This window comes from Schistocerca piceifrons, chromosome 8, assembly GCF_021461385.2.
Source record: "Schistocerca piceifrons isolate TAMUIC-IGC-003096 chromosome 8, iqSchPice1.1, whole genome shotgun sequence".
NCBI classification, from domain to species: Eukaryota; Metazoa; Arthropoda; class Insecta; order Orthoptera; family Acrididae; genus Schistocerca; species Schistocerca piceifrons.
Genome location: NC_060145.1, coordinates 170,752,484 through 170,776,471, shown reverse-complemented (window position 1 = coordinate 170,776,471; position 23,988 = coordinate 170,752,484). Strand labels below are relative to the sequence as shown.

The 23,988-nt window shown below is 44.4% G+C and overlaps 1 long non-coding RNA gene across 1 annotated transcript in view; it reads left to right on the top strand.

Moving 5' to 3' along the window:
• Positions 1–23,988, top strand: part of LOC124711976 — a 611,250-nt gene that overhangs the window by 174,154 nt on the left and 413,108 nt on the right. The window contains exon 2 of the long non-coding RNA XR_007005552.1: positions 23,839–23,892. This is a non-coding gene — a long non-coding RNA (uncharacterized LOC124711976). The remainder of the gene's footprint in view (positions 1–23,838; positions 23,893–23,988) is intronic.

Genomic DNA, 23,988 nt, shown 5'->3' with positions numbered 1-23,988 from the left:
AAAGTGCGATTTGTTAAGATTAACTGTGAGTTCTTGTGCACGAAAAGTTTGCAACAGTTGTTCCAGAATCAGATTATGTTCAGACCAGTTAGCTTCTGCAATAAGAATGTCGTCTACATACGTTGTGATTCTGTCTTTAAGTTCTGTCGGAAGTATAGTATTCAAACCGCGAATAAACGCTGCTGAAGAAATTGTTAAACCGAACGGTAATTTACAAAATTGATAACAGTCACCAAAACAGAGAAACGCTGTGTACTTTCTGCAGTTCGGATGGAGCTGAATTTGTCAAAATCCCGATTTCAAATCTAATGTGGAATAAACAGCAGTACCATGAAATTTCTGTAGAAGTTCTTCTAGCGTCTGTGGGCGATCCGTTTCATTAATAATAATGTCATTGATGTGACGCGAATCAAGTACGAGCCGAAGTGAACCATCCTTTTTCTTAACAATATGGAGCGGGTTTATGTACGGACTAACTGCCGGTTCAATAATTCCTTGGTCTAGCATAGCTTGCAATTCTTTCTTAACTTGTTCTCTGTGAATATATGGAATGGGATAATTTTTGGCTTTAAATGTGTCATGCTGTTTAACTTGAAACTCATACATAAAACCGTACATAGTACCAAGGACGTTGTCAAAAACTTGAGTTTGCTGTAAAAGAATTTTGCGTAGTTGCGTACGTTCGTCGTCTGTATTTGCCATTTCATCTGCAGATAAAGCGTGCTGAAACTCTAATGCCAGCTGTACATTTTCATCCTTTAACATTAAATAGGAATATTGAAAGTCAATAATTGCGTCATGTTGTACCAGAAAATTCTTACCTAAAATAACGTCTGTTGTCAATAAGGGAACAATCCAAAAATTTGAGTGAAACGTATGACCTGCGATACAAAATGATAAGTGTGTCTGTAACTTAACATCTACTCCTTTACCAGATACTGCTCCGTTTACTTTAGTTCTGCCTAATGGTAACGTAGGATAAATATTCTCTTTGTTACATTCATTGAAGGTTTCTTCATTTATGACTGACATAGGTGATCCAGAATCGAGTACTGCTGAAAATTTGGATGATCCAATCTTTACTTCAATGACAGGGTGGGAAATGGTTTTTTGAATAACTGGTTTTTCCTGCAAAAGAGTGTCTTGGATGTCGTCAAAAATATTAACATTTTCGTGAACAAGATTCTGTGTATCAAAAGTATTGCTTACGTTGCTAGAGGATGCAACCTGTACTGTATCTAGTCAAATTCTTTCTGACATGTTGTTATTTGCGGGAGGATGCTGTGGCATTTCGACCATTTGTACTGTTCTGTTATTTCTTCCTGACGTATTACGTTCGGGATGATACCGACTGTCTGGTTCATTCATGATAATCTGTTGTTGCGGATGATTCTGCTGCTGATAGGACCGACTGTTACGCTGAAAACTGTGCTCATTACTTTTACGTCTGTCATGATAATCATTGCTATACGGCGCGTTGCGATAGGAATTGAAATGATGGGTTTTCTTTACGTAGTGATTTCCTTGTTGCTGTGGATTACTATTTGGTGGAGCCGACGCTATACGTTTAGGCGACGAAACATTAAAGCTTGGTTGACCTTGCTGACTACATTGTTGGTCAGGTATGTTAACCGGCTGGTTTTGATGCTGTTGTGGGGAAAAGCCTCTATTTTTGCCAAAATGTGTTTCCTGTTGCTGATAATTTTGATGATACTGATAATTAAAATTTTTTCTGTTATTAAAATTCTGGTGGTTGTCATTCTTGGACCGTCTATCACCTTTGCTATTAAAATATCGTGGCTGATCGTAATTTCCGTATGCTTGTTTGCCTCGGTTATGATGTGAAAAATTTTTGTTAATGAAGGAATAGTCTGATTGCTGAACTTCCAAAAGCTGTAACAGATCTCTGAATGCCGAAATATTTTTTTTCTGCTGACCTGTTAAAAGTGACACTCTTAACGATCGTGGTAATTTAGAAATACATAATTGGATAAGTGCTGATTCACTGTATGGCTCACTTAAGTATTGGTTTTGTTGGACCATGTGTTCAAAAAATTGCGTGACAGTAGGAAAATTTGAGTTCTCATAATTCGGTGGGCAAATTAATTGATCCTTGATTCCGCGCCGTGTCGTCTTCGACCAATACGCTGACAGAAAAGCATTCTGAAATTCTTCTAGCGAGTAGCATTGTCTCGCGGTCGGTCTCATACGAGTTGCCGGTTCGCCTTCCAAAAAACTGCAAATAAATTCAAGTTTGTATGTTACGGGCCAAGTTGGTGGAAAAGCTAAGCTAAATTGTTGTATCCAATCCAAAGGGTGAATCTGTGTTCTGTCATTTTTAAATACCTTAAATTTCCTAATGGATAGAAAGTGCTTGTAATCAAAATTATCGTCTCTGTATGTCTGAACAGGTTCAGGATTGAATGATAATCTGTTTGTCTGTGACTGTTCGGAATCTAAGTCTCTGCAAATTACCTAAATTATACTGGCTGTGTGAGTGTTAGAAATGTTCGGAATGTGGCGTATGCTGTGCCGTGTTAGAGGCTGAAACATTTTTCATCTCTGTCACTTCTTGCTGTAAAGATGACAATTTTCTACGTAATGTGTTATTGGACGAACCTATCTCACTAATTGTCTGCTGTAAGTTTTGGAATTCGGGTGTTTGATTAAACGAAACTGGTGACGTATCGTCTGATTTGATGTCATTGTTATTTTCAATAACGTCAATACGACTGACCAATTCATCAAATTTTTCAGTCAGTGCTTTTACGTGATCGTCGTTTTTAGTGTCACAAGCATTAATTTGTTTTTGTATTTTACGTGTGTTTTTTTTTCAATTTCTTAACGTCTGCTTTGATGGCATCGGGATCCTGTATTAGTTCCAACTTTTCAAGTCTGTTGGTCATTGTCTGAAAGTCTAATGTGTGTGTGTCTGTTTTTGTTTTAAGATCGGAGATTTCATCACGCAATTCGGTGTTCAACTGTTTCATTTCGTCTGATACTGTAGCAATATTGTTGTCTACGTATGTTTTTGCCTTCGTAAACATTTTATGCTTATCTTCCTGCTCTGTGCCGTAATTGTTTCCATGACTTGTTTCCTTACTTTATACTGTTCCTGTATAAATTTAAGGTAACGCGTTTCACTGTTTTGTAGGTGGTGATTAAAACGTTCGTCAATTTGGCTGTTCTGTTGTTCTAATTTCTTGTCTACTTTCGCATCTAGTGTGCGTGAAAGTTCCGCTGACATTAACTTAAACTGGTCGCGAACTGTGTTGCGTTTTCTGAACATTGTTTAGCAACTGCACTAATTTCATCTCTAAGTAATTTTGTTGTGGCTGCTTGCGTATTACTTAATTCTTGTGCAACAGATCTAATTTCTTCACTACTGTTCCTAGCACAAGCCTTAATTTCCTCGCGTAATTGTTCTTTAGTATCATGACATTGCACGGCAACGGCTATAATCTGTTCACTAAGCTGTTTGAAATTGTTGTCTTGTTTTTCATTAAGTTGTTTGTTCGATTGATTAATTTGTAGCAATAACGCCATAACTTGATCCATGCCAAAATTAGTTACTCTATTCTGTGTGCTGTGTGATGGTGTATCTGCTTGCGTCACGTTTTGTGTAACCATTTAATCATTGTCTGATTCTAGAAAAGGTTTGCCATTTGGATGTGCACTGTTAGTCACTACACCGGAATCAAATAAATCTGACAAATTCTGACTACATTGTTCATCTTCGTGAGAAAAATTTATCTGTACACAATGCAAATTTTGCAAATCAGGCGTGTCAAACTGGGCAGCGTTCATTGTATCGGAACGTGCCGCGTCATCAATTGTTAAATTTACTGTGGACATAAATGAATTTGTTTGCACATCATTAGGATTTAAATCAATACTAGTAATCGGTACGCACTGATTATCTGTAATTAGAGGATTATCACTATTACACTGAGTGTCGCTAGTATTATCTGTCAAATTGTTCGAGTCGGCTTTCTCACTCATTCCACATCGCGATGTACTGTTAGCAGTTTTTCGCGGCATTTTCACAAATCAAAGTTAAGCACAAAATGAAACAAAGACAAAGCAAAAATGGAACAAATACAATTACAACAAAGAGCAATAAATTGCCGATGATCTGTGAAAGAAAGAGTGACAAATTAGTAAATGTGTTGCGCCAGATGCAAACTACATTTAATGTTAAGTAAATAAGAGCAAAGAAAATACGATCCTGGCCGGTTGTCGACAAGTGTAACCTCCCCACAAAATAAATTCCGTAACCGTCCAACAGCAAAAAATAATATAAATAATATTCTCATTTAGCGCAACTACCCAACAGTGAAAGTATGTATAGCATTGACATTTAGCGTAACCTACCAATAATACAATGTGACAAACCTCTCGATAAAATTGTCGCTCACTTATAACCTTTCAATAATTGACTGTGAATTTAAACTGGTAAATTTTGGACGTCAGCAGTGCTGCGTCATGGCCCTGAAAATTCATTATGAATAAATTAAAAAACCTTACCTCAATTAGGTCGCCGGATAACGCGTATATATCTGCCCGTATAAGAAATTTTTCTGGCACAGCTGAGTGCAATGCTGGCCGATAGATTTGTCATGTATAAAAGAACAACTGATTTTTCTTTGCAATAATAGGGATGACCATGGATTGGAGAAATTAGTAAATTCTTTAAATTGAGATGATTGATTGTCAAAAGTTACTTTTTTATAAGAAAGATTATTATTAAGAGATTATTTAGACACATTTACATGGGACTTGATATAACAATACTACATATGCGCGAGGCTGCTTTTACCTTACATTATATCGCTCAGGCTCCGCCATTGCTCCCCACGACCGGCCCAGCCAACACGATACACCAGACTGCTCTCTAGCAACTACTTACTCCTACTATCACACAGTTCCTACTGCATACAACACTGCTCTTTGGTCTGAGATTCTCTTATACCTTACATATAGCAGGCAGCGCGTGAGCAATACATCGAAATTACAACTGCTCGAGTGCGCTAGCAACAAATTTCTTAATCATGGACCTCTTACAGCACCCCTACATCCTGTGTGTTTTTTCTCGGTACGATGTCATCTACTAGCAGGGCCATGCAACGTGTCACATAGCTCGCAGTATAGTCGTACGTGCGTGGTTCGAAGTGCACCAGGATGAGTTTACCGTACTACCCTGTCCACCAAGCTTTCCGAATTTAAATGTAGTCGAGAATCTGTGGGACCACATCGATCGGGCTGTTTGCGTCGTGGATCCCTAGCCGAGAAAACTAGCGGAGCTGGCCGCGGCACTCGAGTCGGCATGGCTCCACATCTCTGTCCGTACGTTCCAGAACCTCATCGACTCTCTTCTTGTACTTCTAGCAACTGTTCACGCTGGAGGTGGTTGTCATTCAGGTGAGATGGAACACAGGATTTATCTACTGTCAGAGGCTACTAAACGTCCCAGTCAGAAACAGATAACCAAGACAGACACAATCCAATAGTCTTAAAACATTTTATCGTTATAGGAGTTTGTAGAGATTTTGTCTGCTACGTGGGGGTTTTAAAACTAAGCATAATTGAGAAAGCGATGAAGGGTTAGTGAAACACAGTATTACGCAAGAAAGACGTACTGCGCTTTGCCAGTCTTCTTGGAATTCAACATACATTGCCTGATCAAATTATACTGACACCTATTAGTGGACTTTAAGAGGGGGTAGGTCTTCAGACGGGCCGACTTGGAGCAGGAGAGGTACCACAGGACATTTTAGTTTCCAATGTCTATACTTTTACAAATAAATTCATAAAACTTTTTCAGTATGACCAAGAAGGACTCAGGATTCACACTCATCCCAGTGGAAGTTCAAAAATGTAACAAAATAAGTTTTTTACATGTGATTTCATCATTTTTTCTCTTGCTATTGGCAGCATTTGATGCTATAGGTACACTTTTCTTCATAAGTAAGAGAGGTTCTTCGATGGATTTTGTGCAGCCTACAAACCATGGTTCAAATGGATCTAAGCACTATGGGACTTAACGTCTGAGGTCATCAGTCCTCTAGACTTAGAACTACTTAAACCTAACTAACCTAAGGACATCACACACATCCATGCATGAGGCAGGATTCGAACCTGCGACTGCAGCAGGCGCGCGGTTCCAGATTGAAGCGCCTAGAAGCGCTCGTCCACAGCGGCTGGCCCTACAAACCATACTTGCAGGTTACAAAATGTGGTGTCACCGCCAGACACCACACTTGCTAGGTGGTAGCTTTTAAATCGTCCGCGGTCCATTAGTATACGTCGGACCCGCGTGTCGCCACTGTCAGTGATAGCAGACCGAGCGCCACCACACGGCAGGTCTAGAGAGACGTACTGGCACTCGCCCCAGTTGTACAGCCGACGTTCATAGCAAAAGCTACACTGACCGATACGCTCTCATTTGCGGAGACGATAGTTAGCATAGCCTTCAGCTACATTTGCTACGACCTAGCAAGGCGCCGTATTCAATTGATATTGAGATTCTATTAATATATCATCAAGAGCGATGTTCTACAGATGTGGATTAAAGTTAAGTATTCCAGAAGCTACGTACTTTTCTTTATAGCATTCATTACGTATCCTGTTTCAGACCTCACGCCAGCCTGCGTGAGTTTAAGCGCGCGCCTTTCGGCTTCCTCTCATTGTGTCTAGGCTGTCTTGTCTAGACACAACACAAAACTCTAGACTTTTCCAAATCTGTTAAAAACTGTGATAAAAATTGAGATAATTAACTATAAAATTTGAGTTTTTCCAAACATAAAGTTTGAAACGTAACAGCTCATTTATTTTTTCATAAATTAAATAAATTTTATAGTTTCGTACACCTGTACGTATGGCTTGTATGCTGTGCAAAAGTCATCGAAGAATCTCTCTTACTTATGAAGAAAAGTGTAACTACAGCAACAAATGTAATCAATAGTAAGTGAAAAACTGATGAAACTTCACATCTAAAAATAAATTATTTTGTTACGTTTTTGAGCTTCAGTTGGTATGAGTGTGAATTCAGAGTCCTTCCTGGTCAAGCTGACAAAATTTTATGAATTTATTTGTAAAAGTATGGACAGTGGAAATTAAAATGTCCTGTGGTGCCTCTCCTGCTCCAAGTCGGCCTGTTTGATGTCCTACACCCCTTAATGTGAGGTGTGTTCACTCTTCGGCTTTATGACGGCTTGAACTCTTCTCTGCTGGGGACACTTTCAGTGAGGTGCCTCAATGTCAGTGGAAGAATGCCACCCCATTCTTTTCCAGAGTCGAAAGCAGAGACGCTAGTGATATTGGACGCTGGGGTCTGAAGCAAAGTCGATGCATCTCAAACATGTTCCAGTGGACTCAGGTTGCGACTGCGGGCACGACAGTCACCGCCCTACCGTTATACCACCTGCTCCGTACTTCACTGCACCTGCTCCGTACTTCACTGCTGGCAGTACGCATGACGGCAGGTGACGTTCTCCAGGCATCCACCTAACCCAGACCATTCCATCGGGTTGCATGTGAGGTGCGTCCAACCTCACAAATCACCCGCTTCCAGTCGTCGCTCTTCAGACCACCTGAAGCAGCGCTTATCACGGACTACAGAAATGAGTGGCTTATGATAAGCTGCTCGTCTATTGTACCCCATCTTTTTAACTCCCTACGTTCAATCGTTACGTTAGCCGGATTGCTGGTAGATCTCGTGAGTGATTACTTCCACTGATTTCATGCGATATTTTTTTATCAGCACCCTGCGTAATGCCCAACGGTACATGTCCATCAGTACATGAGGTTTTTCCAGGTCTTGGTTTAGCTGCGATTCTTCCTTGGTGTCACCACTTTTCACATCAGCAACTGTCGGCCTGGACAGCTTAGAAGTATTAATATCTCCCTGATAGCTTTGTTACCCAGATGAAATGCGGTGACTAGTCCACGTTTGAAGTCACTGATCTCTTCTGAATGACGCATTCTGCTGTTACTGCTACTCTAATGACTCCACTACACTCCCGTAATACCTAGTGTTCAATTCCGCATTACACAGGGGCGTCCCGATACTTTTTATCAGATATTGCATTTATGGTAATACCGCAAACGGAGATGTATGTTTGCATGTAATTTTCCACCAGTAATTTGAATTAACACACCACGCTACGGCAAGTGAGAAACACATTTGCAGAAGTGGTCACGTTTGTGGAAAGTAGCATCCCAACTAATCCGCGGCGTTTTGAGCTGGTGGTATCGTATTTATTTTCAGTTTCATGTCTCAAACAACCGTGTGTCTAAAAACACTGTTAAGCCGAAGACGTAATTTTGGAATTTATGCTACACTAATCTGTAACCCACCTTACGGTGTGTTGCTGAGTGTACTTCAGCTACCACTAATATTGCTTCATTCACGAATGACGAACTCCACGAAAGACTCACAGTAAAACTTTGTGTAACCTCAGATTTCGTCTTACTGGAAACATCACCAGTGGTAGCACTTTTCACTGAAGGTGACGTCTGCTTGCACATTTTACAGGTATTCCTGCGTTTGGCCTACTTTCACGTTCGTTTGCAATATAATGGATTGCTTGACGTGAAATTTGACAAAATGTAGCACCATTACTAGCTTGCTGAAATTAGGGAAAAAAAATCAGTACCAAACGCATCATAATCTGAAAATTATCTAACTTCCGACACTTAGAGATACTAGCGGAAAGAAGACAAAGCTTCGACAACTGGCTACATTATAAACTAATTAAATCACATTCGAATTCATATGATTAACGTAAAAGTATGTGTACCTGTTATCTTTTCACGACTAAACCACTGAACCCCTTTAAACGCAATTTGGTGAGGAGATAGCTTGAACGCTGAGAAAGAATACAGGCTAATTTAGAAAGAGTACATTACAGGATATTTATTGATTTGAAGAATATAACGCGAATTAGGGAGAAATATTTACTTTTTGAAAAATCCGAAACGGGTTATTCCCTACTTGTATTATTAAACCTACAAGCAACTCTGTCTGTTACGTTTGCTCGACTAAACCGCTGAACCGACATCGATGAAATTCGGTTGTAGATAGCGTACACTCTGAGGAACTGATCAACTTAAACTGTTCACAAGAGTGTGAACTAGAGAATGTAACTTTTTTTTTACATCAGGAAACATAAGCCTTTTTCAAAAACTAATAATTTGTTGCATAATATGCATGTTGTGTAATGTATACGTTGGAGCAATTGGGAGGGGAGAGTGCGGCACACGACATGACCTATGGTTACGCGAACAGGCAGAAACGTCAGGGCAGCTGACCTTATGGAATCTACAATAGCTTACTTATCATTTCTCATCATAACAAAACTACCGACATACAAGAGCAGCCGTAGGTAAATAGCTATTAGAAATATACCAGGTGGTTATAATATTTTATGAGTGCTGCAGTTCTAGCTGTATACATTGAAGGACGCTAAAATATCATAGGTGTGTTCATAAATTGACGTGCTCATGGAGTATGCTGAAAAAATAATAGTTCCACTTCTTGCCACCATATGGAAATAAGATGCTGTAAGCAGTCATTATGTGAAATATCTCCTGTTTTGACGTCAATACGCTGTTTTTCTCTTAGCAACACGTGTTGATTTCTTTCGTGAAGTGACTATCGGTGTAAAGGGTTAAGAAGGCGAAGCTTTCCGTAGGAAACGCAATGGCTGTTGAGAAGAAAAACCGTGCACTGCTGGTAAAGTTGTTTTACCAGAACTCTATAACATGATCAAAAAATGTGGAGAAACAGATGAATTAGATGGTGTAGCATGGAGAGGGACGTGGCCACTTCCTACAGTAGATCTCGACGAAGTTGCTGCAGCTATAGCTCGCCGTGCAGCGGATGCCTCAAATTCTGCAGTCATTGCTAGAGCTGCGCTATGGGATATATGTCTTTGCCCTCGCCAACAGTACGAAAGATTTTGCCACGCATTTTACACTGATATCACTACAAGATTCAGAATGTACACCAAGTGAAGCCGTAACTCGTCCCTTTGTTTTCTAAAAATATGGCATCTCAGTGTTTGATCGCTATTTTTTTTTATTTTCAACAACCGATTTCAGTCTAGCTGCCCATCTTCAGATCATATATTGCAATTACAGAGTAACCTGCCAGTACAGTTTTTTGGCAGGCAGTGGAATGGATAACATGTGGCTGGGGAATATTCTTTGGACAGATGTCAGGGATTTACTTGGACTCTTCCTGATCTGAAGAATAGCATACCACGACATATTGCTATGTTTACATCATGTATGCTGCGAGCAACTGTCGACCATGCTTCGCTACGGACGTAGCATGTTTCAGAATCGGGAGACTATATTGAGTCGTGTTGTAACTTGTGACCATATCCTAGAAAACGTGCCAGAACCTCTGCGTTTGATCGTCCCGCGCTCTTCACGTACCCACACTATATTATGACTGCTAACGGTACCATATCTGTACCTGGTGGCAGAAAGTGGAACTATTACTTATTTTAGCATACATCGTACCGATTACTGAAAATACCATTCAGCGTCGTGGGATATATACACCCCACACTGCAGCACTCGGCACAATGTCAGTTTAATTATAACCACCTAGGACACTGGTGACTGAAAACATTATGTCCACATGTATAACAGTGTCATGGTCGCCTTCGGAAAGATACATAGCAGCGATTCTGCTTGGCATGGATTGGACAACTGCTTCGTAGGTTTCTGGAGGTCCTGACACAGGTAATGCAGTTCCCGTAAATTATTGGCCAGTGGTCTGTAGTCGCCAAATTTCCGACAAATTTCCGACAAATAGCGGGTTCCACCATTTTCAGATATGACGAATTTGGTGGCCTACCAATGTTACACGATTCTGGGCCTGTAAATGGGCACCTATTCCCTTGAGAGATATCTTCATTGTTGGACAAGACATCAAGCGTGGAAGAACAAAGTTGCTACGCTGTAAGGTTCACGTAGTCCACAATGATCATGGTATCTTCGGTTATATCACAGTTCTCCAGAAACCTTAGGTGAATATTCCCCCCCGCATAATACCGGTCTGTATCAGTGACATGGTGCATGTTGCGTGCAGCCATTCGCTTGCCCTATGGCGGGTCCAGACTCGATCTTCAACCTGCTGAAACAAGCAACGTGATTCATCCGACCAGGCACCACGTTCCCGTTGATCCTCGATCCACACTCGATGAGCCAGTGCCCACTGCGATCGTAATTTACGGTGCCGTTTGATGAGCAAGTGGGGCCCATTTGCAGCAGAGCGCCTTGTTCAGCAATATACACTGGACGGTATGCTCCGAAACACTTGGGCTTCCACCAGAATTATATTTTTTGTCGTCAGATCTGTCACAGGTCACCGCCTATCTTGCTTTACTGAGATTATAAGCGTCCGATATCCACGTTCTGCGGCGACACGTGTGCATCTAACTCCTTGTCACCTTCTCGTGGTTTCGCTCTTCTTATATCAGTCTCCACAGATCCTCGTGACGGTAGCACTAGTACACCCGACCAACTTCGCCGCTTCCGAAATGCTCGTTCCCGGGTACCAAACTGAATAAATTCCTCTTTGTCAAGTCCTCTAATGTCAATGTATTTTCCCCGTTTTCTGCCAGAATCGGCGCTAGAATGGTTCTCCATTCATCTCTGCTTCACTTATGTACACGCGTGTTCAGAAAAAACAGAACACCTTGAACTACTATAGATAGGACGTTCATAAAAATGGTTCAAATGGCTCTGAGCACTATGGGACTTAACTTCTGAGGTCATCAGTCCCCTAGAACTTAGAACTACTTAAACCTAACTAACCTAAGGACATCACACACATCCATGCCCGAGGCAGGATTCGAACCTACGACCGTAGCGGTCGCGCGGTTCCAGACTGTAGCGCCCAGAACCGCTCGGCCACTCCGGCCGGCGGAGATTCATATTCACAGGATATGTACATTAGTATGTTCTGCAGAAGTGATTAGCATTTCAGTCACTTCGGTTCAGCATATGTACTGTTGTCTAGTAGCCACAGGGTCCGCCATGGGACCTGATAACGTGTATAAGACGCGAATGGCTTCCTCTGGTATAGCCATCCATGCTGCATTCATCTGGTTCCCAAGTTCATCTGTTGTGGTTGGCAATGGGTCACAGTGCTGCGCCCATTCTTTCACCACATCCTACAGATTTTCGGTTGGCGACAAGTCTGGTGATCTGGCGGGCCAGAGAAAAAAACTGACATCCTTTGACACCAAGAAGGTACGTGTTCGTGCAGCAACATTGTAGTGTCGGTAGCTGGACCGACACCGTGGAGTTGATTGCTGAAAAAGAAAGCTAGACTAACGCTGTGGCCGATAGTGCACGCACGGCATAAAGCAGACGGGCGTGAAGTCTGGAACATAAAAACTTATGAATGAATAAGAAGAAAAGTATGTAGATGCTTTTTACTTAACTTTTATTGATTCCTCGGAATACATCTCTCTTGAATACTCGTAAGCTATAGGCACTGATACAACTGGCTCCTTGCTAGTTCGTAGCCATTAACTTAGCTGATGGCTATTATGTCTCTCGGCTAATGAGAGAGAAAGGCTTCATACAACTGGGCGATAGCTAGGTTCGCGTACAACTGGGCGGTAGCTTGGTTCTCGTACAACTGGGGTCGAGTCCACTCTCGTATCACGAGACCTGCCTTGGTGGTGGCGCTAGGTCTGCGATCACAGTGGCGACACGCGGGTCCGACATGTACTACATGGACCGCGGCCGATTTAAACTACCACCTAGCAAGTGTGGTGTCTGGCGGTGACACCACATTCCTCCCCCGCAAATCGGCGAACGGTCGTGTAATAAGGCTTCCGCCCGCCGTGGGGAGGACCACATGTTGACGTATGCGATGAGGTGGGGAGCCTAACAACAGGCGAGGCTGTGCCACCCGCACCCGGCCATCCGGTCCGAGGGGAGCTAGGAAACGCCTGCAAAACTAGTCCAGGGTGCACGTCAACATGCGGTGTATGCGCCCGTAAAGAAACAGGAGGGACCGAAGGGTCAACCTCCATAGCGTCGGGGTAGCCGACGCGCGATGACGTCATGTGGTCCGGATCGGGCGGGCGTTCCATGGCGGAGGACAGCTGGTCACGGGAAGCGATCGGCGGCGCGTGACCCTGGGAGGCGCTTGGCGGCTGCAACGAAGCGTCGAATGCGGTCGGCGGCGGCGGCGGCTGCTGCTGCTGCTGCTGCTGCGGCGGCGGCGGCGCGTCGCCATGGGGCAAAATGGAAGGCATCGTCGGTAACACCTGGGGATGAGGCGAGCCAGTAGATGGGTCCCCAGGGCGCTGACCGGACGGCACCGTCGCTGAAAGCAGACGGGGAGCGGCAGAACCCGAGCGACGACAGAGGCGCAGCTGATTGAGATGCCGACGCACCTCACCAGAGGCCCCCAAAACCAAATACATCGCGCGGCCGAGGCAGCGAAGAATGCGCCCTGCGAGCCAACGCCGTGAACCGCGATAGTGGCGATAAAATACAACGTCGCCTGGAGCAAAAGCAGGAGTCTGCCGCTGCACAGGAACCTGATGCGGCGGATGCAGCAAAGACATCAAGGTGCGATGAGGACGACCGTGGAGCAACTCAGCCGGCGAGCGACCATCTCGGGGCTGAGAGCGATACGAAGACAAAAAGAGCAACAATGCGTCCTCCCGAGAATGCGACTCTTTCAATTTTAACATCTGTGACTTGAAAGTCCGGACCAATCGTTCAGCGGCACCGTTGGACTGAGGCGAAAACGGCGCGGATGTCAGATGTTGAATACCATTGGCCTGGCAGAAAGACTGGAATTCTGCGGACATGAATTGTGGGCCATTGTCGGAAACAATAGTCTGCGGAAGACCTTCAATGCAAAAGATAGCAGACAACGCTTGGATGGTGGCGGAGGACGTCGTGGAAGACATCCGGACAACAAAAGGAAAATTACTGAAGGCGTCGACCAGAACCAACCATCGAGCACTCCAGAATGGACCAGCAAAATCAATGTGCAAGCGTTGCCAAGGGGAAGTGGCTTTGGGCCACGCAAAGACTTTCCGCGGCGGTGCGGACTGTTGTTCGGCACACGCCGGGCACGAAGAACACATATTCGTAATCGCAGCATCGATTCCGAACCAAGTACAGTGCTGACGAGCAAGTTGTTTCGTTCGCACTATACCCCAATGTCCTTGGTGAAGAAGCCGTAAAACAGAGGACTGTAACGAACGTGGGACCACGACTCTGGACTGATCAGTATCAGAACGCAACAACAAAACACCACGTCGAACAAAAAGTCTCTCCTTGTGAGCAAAAAATCGGCGAACCAACGGATCCTCGATCCGAGACTTTGACAAAGGCCATTGCGTAGCAACAAAACGTAAAACAGTAGCAAGGATAGGGTCAGCAGCTGTGGCTGTAGCGACACGACGAAAATCAATCGGAAACGATTCGACCACTTCATCGGTTTCCGAATCAATGAACATGCAAGCAAGTTCGGAAGAATCGAATGCTTTATCCTCAGCAACAGGCAAACGGGACAACGCATCGGCGTTTCCGTGCTTAGCAGTGGACCGATACAAGATATCGTAGCGGTACTGCGAGAGGAAAATAGACCAGCGAATGAATTTCTGCGCTGTACGTGGAGGTACAGGCTTGGTCGGATGAAAAAGCGATGTCAAAGGTTTGTGGTCTGTGATGATGGTAAAGTGACGACCATACAAGAAATCATGGAACTTAGTAACACCAAACACGAGAGCCAAAGCTTCTTTCTCTATCCGTGAATAATTTCTTTGCGCAGACGAGAGCAATTTGGACGCAAAGGCAATAGGGCGATCATGTGAGCCAACTTTGTGCGCAAGCACAGCACCGATCCCGAAATCCGATGCATCTACCATCAACAAAAGGGGTTTCTGGGGATCGAAAGGCGTAAGGCAAGTATTAGAAAGCAACGCCGATTTCAACTGGCGAAAGGCGCGTTCACATTCCGTCGTCCAGACGAACGGAACACCTTTACGGCGTAAGCGATGAAGCGGAGCTGAAATGGAAGAGGCATTGCGCACATAATTATGGTAATAATTAATTTTACCCAACACACTCTGTAGCTGTTTCAGATTTTTAGGGGACGGTAAGTCTTGTATGGCACGGAGGTGCTCTGGACTCGGATGTATGCCTTGGGCATTAATGACATGTCCCAGGTATGGTAAGTCACGAGCAAAAAACACACATTTGTCCTTCCTCAAGCGAAGACCATTTTGCCGCAAGACCTGAAATAATGTTCGTAAATTCGCAAGATGATCTTCTTCTGTCTGTCCGGAGATCACGATATCGTCCAGATAGTTTGCTGCAGTAGGGACCGACGCACAAATAGTTTGTAAATATTGCTGAAACAAGGCAGGGGCGGATGCACACCCGAATGGCAGTCTTTTGAAGCGGTACAATCCAAGATGCGTGTTAACCACCAATACGCGCTGGGATTCGTCGTCCACCGGTATTTGCAAGTACGCATCGGCTAGGTCCAACTTTGAAAAATATTTTCCCGGGCACAGTTTAGCAAAAAGATCTTCCGGGCGGGGCAAAGGAAAAGTAGCAGTCACTAGCTGTGGATTCACTGTGGCCTTGAAGTCCACGCAAAGTCTCAATTTTCCGGAAGGTTTTGGCAAAATTACTAAGGGTGAGGCCCAGAGAGAAGCTTGCACACGTTCAATTACACCCTGTGATTCGAGATCGTGTAACGTTCTTGCGACCTCATCACGCAATGCGTGGGGAACATTGCGCGCCCTGAAAAATTTCGGTTGCGCGTTTACCTTCAGTTCTAAATGTGCTTCATAGTTTTTAGCGCAACCTAAGCCCGGTGCAAAAACGTCTGCAAATTCGTCACACAGCCGAGAAACACTGTCTGTAGGCACAGTCTGATTCACTGATAGGACCTGATTTACAATAGACATGTTAAACAACTTAAATAAATCTAGACCAAATAAGTTCACTGCAGAAGAAGAACGAAGAACGTAAAATGACACAAGTTTTGTTTGTCCCTTGAATGTTGCAAGAAGGCTGCACTGTCCTAACACAGGAATTTTCTGTCCGGAATATGTAGTTAGCTTAACATTTGCGGCACGCAACGGAGGTGCGCCCAGTTGTTTGTATGTGTCGTGATTGAGCAATGAAACTGCAGCTCCGGTATCGAGCTGGAATGGTATCACTTTGCCTTCAAAGTCTAAGTCCACAAAAAGTTTATTGTCCTGCTGACGACAAGAGCGACTGTTTTGCGCAATTGGAACAGACACTGGTACAGAATCACTTGCTAATTGACGTGATTTCCGGCGACGTCGACGCACAGTTTTTGTGGGACGATCACAGTCACTGTTAGAGAAAGTGTCACTGGACGAAGTGGAATTAACGACATGAATGTCCATAGGCGAAGGTCCACGAGCCTGTGTGTCCTTGGTTCGATTCCGGCGCGAAGCAAAGGGCCTGGAATGATTGTGATTGTCTGATCTGAGCTTTTTCTGGCAAACACTTTGAACATGTCCTTTCTTATTGCAGAAAAAGCAAAGAGCTTGGCGTGACGGGCAATGTTCACGCGAATGTCTAGTAGCACACCGCGGGCATGATTTCACTACATTTGTGGGCTGGCGCGGCACACCTGGCTTAGCGCGCGGCGGCAGCCGTGCGGACGGCCGCGAGGGCAGTTGACCGGGCCGCGTTGCGCGAGCGCGCCCGGCGGGCCGATTAATGTTACACACAGCTGGCGAAGTTTCAAAAGATTCCTGAGCACAGTCAAGTGTGTCCTGTCTATCCAATATGTCTATCACTTGTTGAAGGGAGGGATTAACTAGTTTCAAAATTTGCTCCCGTATGCGAACATCAGAAACGTTCTGTGCAATTGCATCACGCACCATTGTATCTGAATAAGAAAGACCACAGTCACATTCAAAGGCACAGTCCCTAGTAAGTCCTTGCAATGTTGCTACCCACTCCCTATTAGTTTGACCGGCCGTACGTTTTGTACGAAAAAACGTATATCGTTTTGCAACCACATTAACTGTTTCTTTGAAATAGGCATCTAATGCAGACAAAATTTCCTCGTATGACAAAGTTGCTACGTCGCGGCGGGGAAACAATTTCACTATCACACGGTATGTGGACACACCGACACAAGAAAGCAAAAACGGCTGCCGCTCATTACCTTGAATTCTGTAGGCAGCCATGTGAAAGGCGAACTGACGAGACCACTCTTGCCAGGTCTCATCGGCTGCCACGTATGGTTGAAAGGGAGGTGCAACAGCGTTCAGTGGCAGCGGTAGCGAAGAAGCGGCGGCGGCCGCATCGGTGTGCAGCGCACGTTGACCCTGGACGAGCTGTCCAAGGGCATCCAGTAACGCCTGCGTCTGCTGATTCTGCAAGCGATAAAATTCGGACAGTACATCTGGAGAATGTGGCGAAGCCATGACACAAATAAATGTAAGCAATCAGAAATAAATGTAAGCAATCAGAAAAAGGTCCTTTTCCCTCGTCGCCAATAATTGTAGTGTCGGTAGCTGGACCGACACCGTGGAGTTGATTGCTGAAAAAGAAAGCTAGACTAACGCTGTGGCCGATAGTGCACGCACGGCATAAAGCAGACGGGCGTGAAGTCTGGAACATAAAAACTTATGAATGAATAAGAAGAAAAGTATGTAGATGCTTTTTACTTAACTTTTATTGATTCCTCGGAATACATCTCTCTTGAATACTCGTAAGCTATAGGCACTGATACAACTGGCTCCTTGCTAGTTCGTAGCCATTAACTTAGCTGATGGCTATTATGTCTCTCGGCTAATGAGAGAGAAAGGCTTCATACAACTGGGCGATAGCTAGGTTCGCGTACAACTGGGCGGTAGCTTGGTTCTCGTACAACTGGGGTCGAGTCCACTCTCGTATCACGAGACCTGCCTTGGTGGTGGCGCTAGGTCTGCGATCACAGTGGCGACACGCGGGTCCGACATGTACTACATGGACCGCGGCCGATTTAAACTACCACCTAGCAAGTGTGGTGTCTGGCGGTGACACCACAAACGTGGTCGTGCATTATCTTGCTGAAAAATGGTGTCTGGGTTGTTGTGCAGAAAGGGTAACAGAACGTCATTCACTTAGGGCATACTGGTCACAGTGCCCTGGACACGCAGCAACTGTGATTTCTGGTGGTACGTAATAGCACCTGACACCATAAGGCCTTGAATTGGCACGGTATGTCTTGTGTACATGCAGTCACTGTGATGCCTCTCCTCCTGTCTGTGGCGAACCAAAATGCGGCCATCATTTTCAAACAAACAGAACATGGATTCGGCCGAAAACACTCTCTGATGCCATTCCTGTCCCGAGTGACACCACTCTATTCACCACTACCGTCTAACACGTTCCTGCATCTTCGCCAAAAATAGGTGGAGAAGTGAACGACGCGCAAGTAATTCATGGAGCAATAAACGACGTCGGACTGTCAGTCCTTATAGTGTACGATGTGTTACACTGTTTCACAGTTGCGCCAGAGCCAAGGAGGTCGCAGATATGCGGTGCAGTGCCATTCGGATGAGGTGCCGATCTTCTCTAGATCATTCTTAAGTCAGTATCGTGCACATTAACACCCATACGTTACTTCTTTGGTAAAGGCACGAGGTATTTTCGATTTGACTTTTGACACTCCCCCCCTCCCCACCCCACCACTGCCCCGTTTCTCCTTTTAAAACATGCTTGTTGTGATCCTTTTGCTAGAATGTCCTGTATGTAACAACATAGCTGGTGCGATATTACATAGACTCGAATTTTGCGCACTAGTCAATACTGCGGCACTATATCGATTACCTTCCCGAAGTCAAGGAATACTTGGCCGCTGTTGTTTACTGCCCTCTGGATGTTGCTACAGTACTCTCCTCTGGGCTATTTATGAAAAAGCACATGCGACGGCGCGGTCCGGAGGATAACAAGGTGCGTGACGGGGCAGCGCAAGCGAGATCTGACAGGTGGCCGCAGCTCGGAGCACAACTGAGGCTGTCGCTGCGGTGGGCCGACGTGCAGACAACACGATATGTCTTATGTTCTGTCCAATGCGATCAGCAGACAGACGGCGTGACTAAGGAAGCAGCTGAGGAAATGGCCAGTTGCACCGAGAGTAAGTGTAAGATCAATAAGAAAGCCGACAATCTGCGTGATTACTTGCCGAGCTGTGCAGCGCAACTGTGCGCTCGTAGGCGTGCACGCAGAGAACGCTGGTTAGCCTGCTACTCAAGGGGCAGCAGTGCCTTTACGAGTAGAACGTTATTTCTGTACTCTTTCTCAAACGATTTTGCAAAAACTAAATTTAGGAAAAGGACAGATTGCTGCTCACCTCAAAGATGACCCGTTAATTTGCAGACAGACGCAACGAAAAGACTTTTTACTCATCATAGCTTCCGGCCAAAGCATTCAAGAAAAACACATACCCATTGACACACGCAAGCACACAGAACGCACACATGACCGCTACCACCAGCAGCACCGATCCGAATGCATTAGTGGATATTATTGTGGTTTGTGTCCACCCTTGAACTTTATGACGGCTTGCACTCTCTCTGGAGAAACTTTCAGTGAGCTGTCTGAATGTCTTTGGAGGAATGGCAGCCCATTTTTCCTCAAGAGCCGAAACCAGTGAAGATAATGGAGATAGAAGTTATGGGATGGAACGAAGTAGACGTTCTAAATCATCCCAAAGGCGTTTTATTTAGTTGACTCAGCATGCCAGCCCATTTCGGAACGTTGTTGTCCTTCAGTCCTGTAAAGTGTGTTCATATCCTTCCGTATTTAGCGTTTTCTTAAGCGCAGCAAGGGGACCACTCAATCTAAACACGGAAAACACTCCCATGCCGTAAAAGCATATACTCCGTACTTCTGCGTTGCCATTAAACGTGGTTGCAGTTAACGTTCTCCATGCAGTGGCCGAGCCCAAACCCTTCCACCGGATTGTCGCAAGGCAGAGAGTGATTAATAACTCGAGTGATCGACTGTCCAATGACATCGATCCCTACACCACCTCAAGTGTAGTTTAAAGGTTACTAGGGAAATGTGTGACTTTAAGGAGCTGCTTCATCCTCTTTAACTCGCTACGTACAGTCATTGTGATATGTGGAAAGCTGTCAGCACTTCGAAACTCACGAGTGATTCCCTGCCGCTGATTTAATGCGATATTTTACAATTACCCTCTTTAATGTTCCACTGTCCCTATCCACCTGTACATCAGATCGCTCTGGTCTTGGTTTCGGTGCGGTTGTCCTTCGCGTTTAAGCTTCAGAACCACACCACTAACAACCAATTTGGGCAGCTTTAGAAGGACCGAAATGTCACTGATTGATTTGTTACTCGTGTGACATCTAATGAGGAATTCATGTTCGAAGTTAACGAGCTCTCCTGACCAACCCCGCTGATGTTACTGCTTCTTATTGTCCTCCTGCTTAGCTGGGTGGTAACGTGCTTGCCTCCAGTGCGGAGGGTTCGGACTCGATTCCCGGCCTGGTCGGAGATTTTCTCCGTTAATGGACTGGGTGTTGTGTTGTCATCATCATCATTTCATCCTCATCAGCGGCGCGCAAGTCGCTCAATGTGGCGTCGACTGAAATAAGACTTGCAATTGGCGGCCAAACTTCCCGCATAGAGCCTCCCGGCCAACGATACCATACGCTCATTTCATTTTTTGCTTCTTATTGACAACACAATACTCCGCGTCACCAGCCGGCTCCGCCTCTGGTGGTATCTAGCGATCAATTCCGCATTACATAGGGGTGTCTGGATACTTCTCGTCATATACGAGTAGAGTAAGTGAAAGCATATTCACAGACGAAACTCATAGGAGAGGTAGGGTATTGACAAGGCGAAGAGACTGAGCCTGTATGACAGATGACAGGGCAATCTGTTCGGATGTTAACACATTTCAAAAACAGACGAAAATTCAAAATCATAGAAAAATCGTAACTTTGTGTACAAAACCAATAACGACGTTTTCTATGGATCATTTAAAAGCTAGTCATGGCACTGAATTTTTTTTCAAGAGTTTTGCACTTTGAATGTAGTGTGTGGACATTAAGTTGGGAATGTGGGTCTCACAGGGCGCGTGCAAGGGATAAGTCCCTGCAGTCGCAGTATGCTCTGTGACCTCGGTGGCTCAAATGTCATGTAAGCAGGAGATCCCGTGTTCGAATCCTGGTCGGTATACACATTTATCAACTGTCCCCGTTGATGTATGTTAACGCTTGTCGGCAGCACAGGGTCTTGATTTAATTATCATTTCGATCATTTTTGTCCACAGTCGTGATGTAGACCTTCCGAAGGGAGTTTTAGACTTGTTATATTTTAGCGATATTTGCATCTGTGTTTATACAGCCACATCTGATCACAAAGAAGCGACCAACAAGATCACAAAATAATAAAGTCCGTTTAAGTACTGTTGATTGTGCTCATTTGAAAAAAAAAATCCCTTCCGCTTTTAACTAAAGCAGCCTAGACCCAGTACTGATTCTCGATGGAAGCTAAAAACACTCTGAAAACTCGAAATTAGTAAATTCATAGCTTCTCTGCTATGGACCCTTAAGACATATAGTAAGCCGTGACTAACTGGAACCAAGGAAGAAAGGAAGCTCTCGAAGTCAATGTACGAGCAAACACAGAATTCATGTAGATTTCTATACAGTAGATTTTCAGTCTCCAAATAAGTCATAATCACTTGGTTGCTCTAGCAACTTACGATAAATACTGCTGTTCCTAACGTACGAGTACTTTCCTCGCTATGATCGCCGTCACCAAGGGTCTGACGCTTTTGATCATTGTTTTCCGCAAAGACATGTCGAGATGTTCGTTGTAAGAATTTTTGTAGCATTTTCACTCTCATTCAAATATTCGTTCAATTTTGTATGTTTATTTTTATTGAAACATCACAGGTTCATTAAAGTGCAACATAAGCCAGTACAAATGTGAAATGCTGGTACATCAATAACTGGTGTAACCACCAGAATCAGAATGTTGAATGCGATCCCTGCACTGCACGGCGTTGTACAAGTGCCGGCTGTCAGTTTGTAGGATGGCGTTCCATGTCTGTTGCCCTTGGTCGGTCAATACAGGGACGGCTAATGTTGGTTTTGATGACGCTAGGGCTGGCGTCCGATGACGTCCATTTTGTGCTTCACCTGACACAGATCTGATGATCCAGCGGGCCAAGGTAACATATCGACATTCCGTAGAGCTTACTGGGTTACAACAGCAGTTATGAGGGCGGGCGTTATTCTGTTGGAAAACACCCCTTGGAATGCTTTTCATGAGTGGAACAAAAGAGGTCAAATGACCAGACTGACGTACCGGTTTGCTGTGAGGGTTGCATGGGATAACTTCAAGCGTAGGATCAGTGTGTCTAGGACTCAGGCGGGTTGGTTGCAGGACCTCAAATGGTCTTCTTCTAACCAACTTTCGGCCATCACCACTGGCACCAAGGCAGAACCAGCTTTCATCAAAAAACACAAGAGATCTCCAACCTGTCCTTCCAGAAGCTCTCGCTTGGCACCACTGAAGTTGCAAATGGAGTTGGTTTGGAGCCAGTGGAATGCACGCTACTGGGCGTCTGGGTAGGTGCTGTCCTTGAAGTAATCAATTTGTAACAGTTCGCAGCGGCACTGTGGTGCCAACAGCTACTTAATTCAGCTGCAAATGTAGTACGACTCGCTAGAGCCGTACGCTGAACATGATGGTCTTCCATCTTGGTAGTGCCATGTGGATGTCTGTAGCCCGCTCATCTTGCGACGGTACATTCTCGTGAACACGACTGCCTGCAATTACATACAGTGATTACATTCATGCCAAGTCTTTCTGCAGTATCACAGAAGGAAGGTCTGGATTCTCGTTGTCTTATTACACGACCTCATTGAAACTCAGTGAGCTGTTGATAGTGGGTTGATAAAGGCGTCTTTGTCACTTTAAGGGTATTCTTGACTAACGTCAACTCACCACATCCAGCCGTTTGGAGTGGCCGAGCGGTTCTAGGCGCTACAGTCTGGAACTGAGCGACTGCTACGGTCGCAGGTTCGAATCCTGCCTCGGGCATGGATGTGTGTGATGTCCTTATGTTAGTTATGTTTAAGTAGTTCTAAGTTCTAGGGGACTGATGACCTCAGAAGTTAAGTCCCATAGTGCTCAGATCCATTTGAACCATTTGAACCACATCCAGTCTCAAAGGTAACTAACGCTCACGATCGTTACAGCGAGTATTTAAAGCAAACCTCATTTGCCTAGTGTCTAGTTTGATGACGAAGTTTCTTCGCCTCATACAGTTTCATGGATCATTATACAAAACGAAAAGAAAATTATTTAAATCTTCTCGATTGCACGTAGCGACATCATAAGAAAATGCAACTACAAGCTCTTAACAAAATGAGCTTTCCCAGTTACTTCATTCTGCGCCAGTATAAAAATTACGTGTACACATTTTATCGAATAACTAAGGGTGAAACCAGAACGGGTAAACTACAAATCAAGATCCCTCCTCAGAATTACCGAACCTGCCGTTGTTTATAACATATCCCACGTAATCTCGATAGCCGATTTAAATACTATAGTGTCCAACTACAAATGATTAATGAAACACATGTAGTACAATTAGCAGCCATAATGCACAGAAATAAAGTTCCAAGTTCCATAGTCTCGGCTCACAAATTGCCTTCACATGTTGCTAGCGCATAAATTTCCATTTTGTTGTATTGCTTCACTTGTGACCGTTGGAAATAATACATACTTGCTAACTGTTTGCTCTTTTCTTCATTTCAGGGGTGTTTCGTGGATTTCATGTGGCATCTTCCATGATTACAAAATTGGCGTAAGGTATGTGGCCATGCAGTCTTACTGAAATTTTGAAGTATTTGTTTGGAATTACCTAAGATATAATTTACAACAGCTGTCGTTTTGAAAGTGTACTTC